Source organism: Salvelinus fontinalis, chromosome 19 (genome assembly GCF_029448725.1).
Source record: "Salvelinus fontinalis isolate EN_2023a chromosome 19, ASM2944872v1, whole genome shotgun sequence".
Taxonomy (NCBI): Eukaryota; Metazoa; Chordata; class Actinopteri; order Salmoniformes; family Salmonidae; genus Salvelinus; species Salvelinus fontinalis.
Genome location: NC_074683.1, coordinates 48699569 through 48706813, shown reverse-complemented (window position 1 = coordinate 48706813; position 7245 = coordinate 48699569). Strand labels below are relative to the sequence as shown.

The 7245-nt window shown below is 44.1% G+C and overlaps 1 pseudogene; it reads left to right on the top strand.

The window, feature by feature from the left end:
* The first annotated feature begins 3278 nt into the window (after positions 1–3278).
* Positions 3279–5419, top strand: LOC129816215 (zinc-alpha-2-glycoprotein-like; annotated as a pseudogene).
* Positions 5420–7245: the final 1826 nt, after the last annotated feature.

Below are 7245 nucleotides of genomic sequence, written 5' to 3'. Positions count from 1 at the left end.
GGGAAGGAGGAGGGCGGAGACAAGGACCAGCGGGAGGCTGAGAGCTCTGAGCTAAGTGCAGGCAGGCCTGCAGGACAAATTTTATTGGTCACATGCGCCAAATACAACAGGTGTAGACTTTACAGTGAAATGCTTACTTACGAGCCCATTTCCAACAGTGCAGAGTTAAAAAGTAAGACAAGTATTTGCTAAATTAAAAAGGAAATAGTAACACAGTAAAAACAATAACGAGGCTATATACAAGGAGTACCCGTACCGAGTCAATGAGCAGGGGTACGAGGTAATTTAGGTAATTTAGGTAATACAGTATGTGGGTAGGGGTTAAAGTGACTATTCAATCAGGAAATATAATAAACGGGAGTAGCAGCAGCAGCCTTCCTCTGACACCGCCTGGTATAGAGATCCTGGATGGCAGGGAGTTTGGCCCCAGTGATCCTCTGACACCGCCTGGTATAGAGATCCTGGATGGCAGGGAGTTTGGCCCCAGTGATCCTCTAACACCGCCTGGTATAGAGGTCCGGGATGGCAGGGAGTTTGGCCCCAGTGATCCTCTGACACCGCCTGGTATAGAGATCCTGGATGGCAGGGAGTTTGGCCCCAGTGATCCTCTGACACCGCCTTGTATAGAGGTCCGGGATGGCAGGGAGTTTGGCCCCAGTGATCCTCTGACACCGCCTGGTATAGAGATCCTGGATGGCAGGGAGTTTGGCCCCAGTGATCCTCTGACACCGCCTGATATAGAGGTCCGGGATGGCAGGGAGTTTGGCCCCAGTGATCCTCTAACACCACCTGGTATAGAGGTCCGGGATGGCAGGGAGTTTGGCCCCAGTGATCCTCTGACACCGCCTGGTATAGAGATCCTGGATGGCAGGGAGTTTGGCCCCAGTGATCCTCTGACACCACCTGGTATAGAGGTCCGGGATGGCAGGGAGTTTGGCCCCAGTGATCCTTTGACACCGCCTAGTATAGAGGTCCTGGATGGCAGGGAGTTTGGCTCTGGTGATGTACTAGGACGTACACACTACCTGTGATACAGCCAGTCAAGATGCTCTCAATGTTGCAGCTGTAGAACTTTTGACGATCTGAGGGCCCATGCCAAATCTTTCCAGCCTCCTGAGGGGGAAGTGGCGTTGTCGTGCTCTCTTCACGACTGTGAGACAGAGAGAGAGAAAGAAAGCGAAAAAGTACAGCACTGCCTATCTGCTTGCCTGTCTGCCAATCCTCATGCCCCTTCCCAGGCAGTGTCAGCCTTACTCACCTGAATCTGTATGTTTGATCTGATTTCTACTGATTCTACTGATCTGATTTCTACTGATTCTACTGATCTGATTTCTACTGATTCTTCTGATCTGATTTCTACTGATTCTTCTGATCTGATTTCCTACTGATTCTTCTGATCTGATTTCCTACTGATTCTTCTGATCTGATTTCTACTGATTCTTCTGATCTGATTTCTACTGATTCTTCTGATCTGATTTCTACTGATTCTACTGATTTGATTTCCTACTGATTCTACTGATCTGGTTTCTACTGATTCTACTGATCTGATTTCTACTGATTATACTGATCAGATTTCTACTGATTCTACTGATCTGGTTTCTACGCATCAAACTACACTAATCTTTACTGGTCACTCCCTCGAGCTTGGTGTCACTCCTTTAGATGCACAAACACACACACTGTCGCTGCATGGCAACTGCTGCAAGGCACCGGGATGACTGTTGCTCCTGTTAGAGAACAGTCTGTGGACCCCGCACCTATGTTCTCCAGGCAGGACCTCCCTCCTTCATCTCCACCCGCTTTCAACTCCTTCCTCCTCTCCCCTCCTACCCTTGCTGTAATATGACAGGCCAGTATGACTCAGGGATTTAGCACCTATTAACGAACAGGCCAAAGGAGAGAGAGCTGCGTGCGGGTTTGTTTGCTCAGGTAGTACAGATCTCTGACTCATCACGATCCTCAAGGAGAATACACATTAAGCATTTAGACATGGTCAGCTTTTAGACATGGTGAGCATTAAGACGTGATGAGCAAACTGGTCAAGGGGCACATAGTTGTGCACTAAATGCCTAAATCAGCAGAGGGACATTTTAGCGAAAAATGTATAATCGAAACCTATATTTTCTGGTGTCGAATGTTCTAAAGCGGCTTGATTCCTTTGTCCACTCGATACTTGGACCATAATGTTGTTTGACCAGTTCAACTACCCCACATGTATCTTTCTTTTGGTGAGAGAAAATTAAAGTCTGGCAGGCTTATTTGAGAGATTAGAAACCAGGTACTTAAGGCTACTGGAAAAGTGAGGAACACTCTCAAACCATGGGCACACTGCGTGTCTTTATTTAGTTTTTTCATTGTACACCACTGTAAATGCAGGTAAGGCGGACTGTTTACTTAATCTCATGTCATAATAAGTCATTAATGATGTTATAAATCCCCAGTGAGTAATAATGTGCTTGGAAATTGGAGACGTCACAAACGTAAAAATGTAAAGATTATTGGAGACGCCTTATCAGTTTTGGAAACAGTGTTACAATTGCGAGCTAAAATTTGTGCAGTGGCTAACTAGCTGTAAATAGGGGAATTGTTCGACCTCAGTTAGCCAAGTCAGTTAGTTAACTAGTTAACATGATTTTTGAATGAATACCTCATCTCTGTATCCTACACATATAGTTATCTGTAAGGTCCCTCAGTCGAGCAGTGAATTTCAAACAGATTCAAACACAAAGACTAGGGAGGTTTTCCAATGCCTCGCAACGAGCGCTTATTGGTAGATGGGTAAAAAAAGTTAAACATTACACTTGGATGGTGTATCAGTACATCCAATCACTACAAAGATACAGGCATTCTTCCTAACTCAGTTGCCTGAAAGGAAGGAAACCGCTCAAGGATTTCACCATGAGGACAATGGTGACTTTATATCACTGGTAGAGTCTAATGGCTGTGATAGGAGAAAACTGAGGATGGATCAACAACTTTGAAATTACTCCACAATATTAACCTAATGGACAGGGTGAAGAGAAGTAAGCTTGTACATAATACAAATATTCAAAAACATGCATCCTGTTTGCAAAAAGGAACTAAAGTAATACTGCAAAACATGTGGCAAAGCAAATAACTTTTTGTTCTGTATGCAAAGTGTTATGTTTGGGGCAAATCCAATGCAACACATTACTCAGTACCACTCTCCATATTTTAAAGCATAGTGGTGGCTGCATCTTGTTATGGGTATGCTTGTAATCGTCAAATACTTTTTTCAGGATAAAAAAAAAAACAGAATGGAGCTACTGTATGAACTGGCAAAAAAGCTACCATGGTGGAATAAGATAAAGCTAGCATATGTAAAAATGTTTGTTTAGACCATTTTGCCTTCCTATTTGCATAAGATCATTGAAGGCATACCTGGAGAAAGAAAACAATTGTATGAATCGTAAAGTTTATCCCAAAGTCAGGATAATAAACAGGGACATTTCTGGAGGGGTCTAGGTGAGCTGCCTGGCATTTGGTTTCTACATTTTTTTTGGTCTTCTTACCCCTTTTTCTCCCTAATTGGTAGTTACAGTCTTGTCCCATTACTGCAACTTCCGTACGTACGAACTTGGGAGAGGAGAAGGTCGACAGCCGTACATCCCCTGAAACACGACCCTGCCAAGCTTCACTGCTTCTTGACACTTCTCGCTTAACTTCTCTGGAATAGGTGGCAGTATTTTCACATCCGGATGAAAAGCGTGTCCAAAGTAAACTGCCTGCTACTCAGGCCCAGAAGCTAAGATATGCATATTATTAGTAGATTTGGATAGAAAACACGCAGAAGTTTCTAAAACTGTTTGAAACATGTCTGTGAGTATAACAGAACTTATTTGGCAGGCAAAACCCCGAGGAAAAACCATTCAGATTTTTCTTTTTTTGAGGTCACTCTCTTTTCAATGGTTTTTCATTGGGAATCCAGATTTCTAAGGGACCTTCTTGGAGTTCCTATCACTTCCACTGGATGTCAACAGTCTTTAGAAATTGGATGAGGTTTTCCCTTTGAGAAATGAAGAAGTAGCACTGTTCATAATGAGGCTCGAGGGAAGTGTACTCTTTGTTAGAGGTGCGTGACCTGAAAGCTAGCTACACTCTGTTTTCCTCCGGTATTGAACACAGATCATCCCGTCTTCAATTTTATCGATTATTTGCGTTAAAAAAATACCTAAAGTTGTATTACAAAAGTAGTTTGAAATGTTTGGACAAAGGTAACTTATGAGATATTTTGTAGTCACTTTGCGCAAGTTGGAACCGGTGTTTTTCTGGATCAAACAAGCAAAAATAAATGGACATTTTGAATATACATATCGATGGAATTAATCGAACAAAAGGACCATTTGTGATGTTCATGGGACATATTGGAGTGCCAACAGAAGAAGCTCGTCAAAGGTAAGGCATGAATTATATCTTTATTTCTGCGTTTTGTGTCGCGCCTGGAGGGTTGAAATAGGATTGTCTGTGTTTGTTTACTGAGGTGCTGTCCTCAGATAATAGCATAATTTGCTTTCGCCGTAAAGCCGTTTTGAAATCTGACATGTTGGCTGGATTCACAACAAGTGTAGCTGTAATTTGGTGTATTGCATGTGTGATTTCATGAAAGTTAAATTTTTATAGTAGTTTATTCGAATTTGGCACTCTGCATTTTCACTGGATGTTGGCCGGTGGGACGCTAGTCCACATATCCCAGAGAGGTTAACCCGGAAGCCAGCCGCACCAATGTGTTGGAGGAAACACCATACAACTGCTTGCGCTCGGCACGTCACAGGAGTGACTAGAGCACGATAGGACAAGGACATTCCGGCCGGCCAAACCCTCCCCTAACCCGGACGACGCTGGGCCAATTGTGAGCCGCCTCATGGGTCTCCCGGTCACAGCCAGCTGCGACACAGCCCGGGGTTGAACTCGGATCTGTAGTGACACCTCAATCACTGCGATGCGGTACCTTAGACTGCTGTGCCACTCGGGAGTCACCGTATTTGGTTCTACCCCAGACGCATCAACCTGAACCTGCTGAGAGGCGGCCAGCCAATAGCAGAACAAGAGCTGACAGCTGCTGCCCAATGGAGACGGGACGTACCAGCTGAGGAAGAGTCTGGTGATCAGTACAGAGGAACTGATAGAGAGACACAACTACACCTGCACTGCCTCCCACCTCAGTCTTTACAACAAGCTGGATGTCAGCTGGGTACCTGAAAGAGACAGAGTCTGCTTGGCTCCACTGGTGATGGTGGGGATCAGTCTGGTCTGTATTTTCATTTGTGTCAGGAGAAGACGTGCTGCTGGCTCAGAGACATTGTCACAGTTTTCCAACGTTGATGAAGCTGTAGAGCAAATCAGCCTATCAGAAGATTCAGAGAAATACTATTTTTTTAAATCAGTGTGTGTGTTCTAAGTGATCTTACTGAGAGAGGTGTCCGTGTGTGTGTGCGCGCGCACAAAAGCTAACAGAAACCCACTACTGACACCTGACAACTGAAAGTACCCCTGAGTCGGTCCACGAAATAGGTCCCTTTTGCATTTTAAATGCCTGTTATATTAACTGAAGAGCCCTTTAATATAGACCACACTTGCTAAAGTGACAAAAATGTGCATTTTGCCATGTCTCTCTGTGCATCGTCTGTGACTTCTAGGAAGGGTTTAACCCTCTTATAACCCCGGATAGGTGTAGGTGTTGTTATGGTGAGGCGGAGCCTGAGATAAGGCGAAGCTTTACCTAGCATAGACTTATAGATGACCTGGAGCCAGGGGGTCTGGCAATGAATATGTAGCGAGGGCCAACCATCGAGAGCATACAGGTCGCAGCGGAGGGTGGTATATCGGGCTTTGGTGACAAAATGGATGGCACTGATAGACTGCATCCAATTTGCTGAGTAGAGTGTTGGAGGCTATTTTGTAAATGACATCGCCGAAGTCGAGGATCGGTAGGATAGTCAGTTTTACGAGAGTATGTTTGGCAGCGTGAGTGAAGGAGGCTTTGTTGAGAAATAGGAAGCCGATTCTAGATTACATTTTGGATTGGAGATGTTTAATGTGAGTCTGGAAGGAGAGTTTACAGTCTGGCCAGACACCTAGGTATTTGTAATTGCCCACATATTCTAAGTCAGAACCGTCCAGAGTAGTGATGCTCGTCCAGAGTAGTGATGCTAGTCGGGCGGGCGGCGATCGGGCAGGCAGCGATCGGTTGAAAAGCATGCATTTGGTTTTACTAGCATTTAAGAGCAGTTGGAGGCTATGGAAGAAGTGTTGTATGGCATTGAAGCTCGTTTGGAGGTTTATTAACACAGTGTCCAAAGAAGGGACAGATGTATACATAATGGTGTCGTCTGCGTAGTGGTGGATCAGAGAATCACCCGCAGCAAGATATCATGGATGATCAGTCCTTGCATCCATAGCTCTGTCTATGACTGAGAATGGTTACATTTCTCCAGCACCATCTCTCAGCTTTTACCCAATCAGGGGTGGGGCAACAGCTTGGTTATTGTTTCTACTGCTGATTGCCACTAATAGGCACTTACTATAGTCATTTTGAAATTGGAAAACATGTTTTATTAAGTTGTACGTACATGTGATTCATGACAAAATGTTAAAATTAGGTGAAATTAAAACGTTTTATTTCACCAAGTTACAGTATATCTTTACTTATCAAAGCTACATGATTTTTAGATTATCACATCATTATTATTATTATAATTTTTTCTTTAATCACTATTTTTATTACTATTAATGTTATTGTTGTTGCTGATGATGATGTCATTATCTGTCTCACGTGGCTTTACTAAGTGTGTGTGTGTGTGTGTGTGTGTGTGTGTGTGTGTGTGTGTGTGTGTGTGTGTGTGTGTGTGTGTGTGTGTGTGTGTGTGTGTGTGTGTGTGTGTGTGTGTGTGTGTGTGTGTGTGTGTGTGTGTGTGTGTGTGTTAAGTGTGCAGACACAGATAGGTGTGAGTTAATGATTGAGGTGATCAGAGCGGGACAAAAGGAGTGAGTGAGACGAAAGGAGTGAGTGAGTGAGAGAGAGTGGGAGAGAGGATAGAGAGAGGAGGGGAGGATATAGAGAACAAGAGGCTCATCAGGACAGCAGGTGGGAGAGAGAGATAATTAGCCTACATCTCTTTCTGAGAGGACAATCTGAGGAACGAGTCCTTTAGAATGAGGGTAGCAATGGTATCACACACACACACACACACACAAAGCAACAATGTGTGTGTCTGATAATGGTAA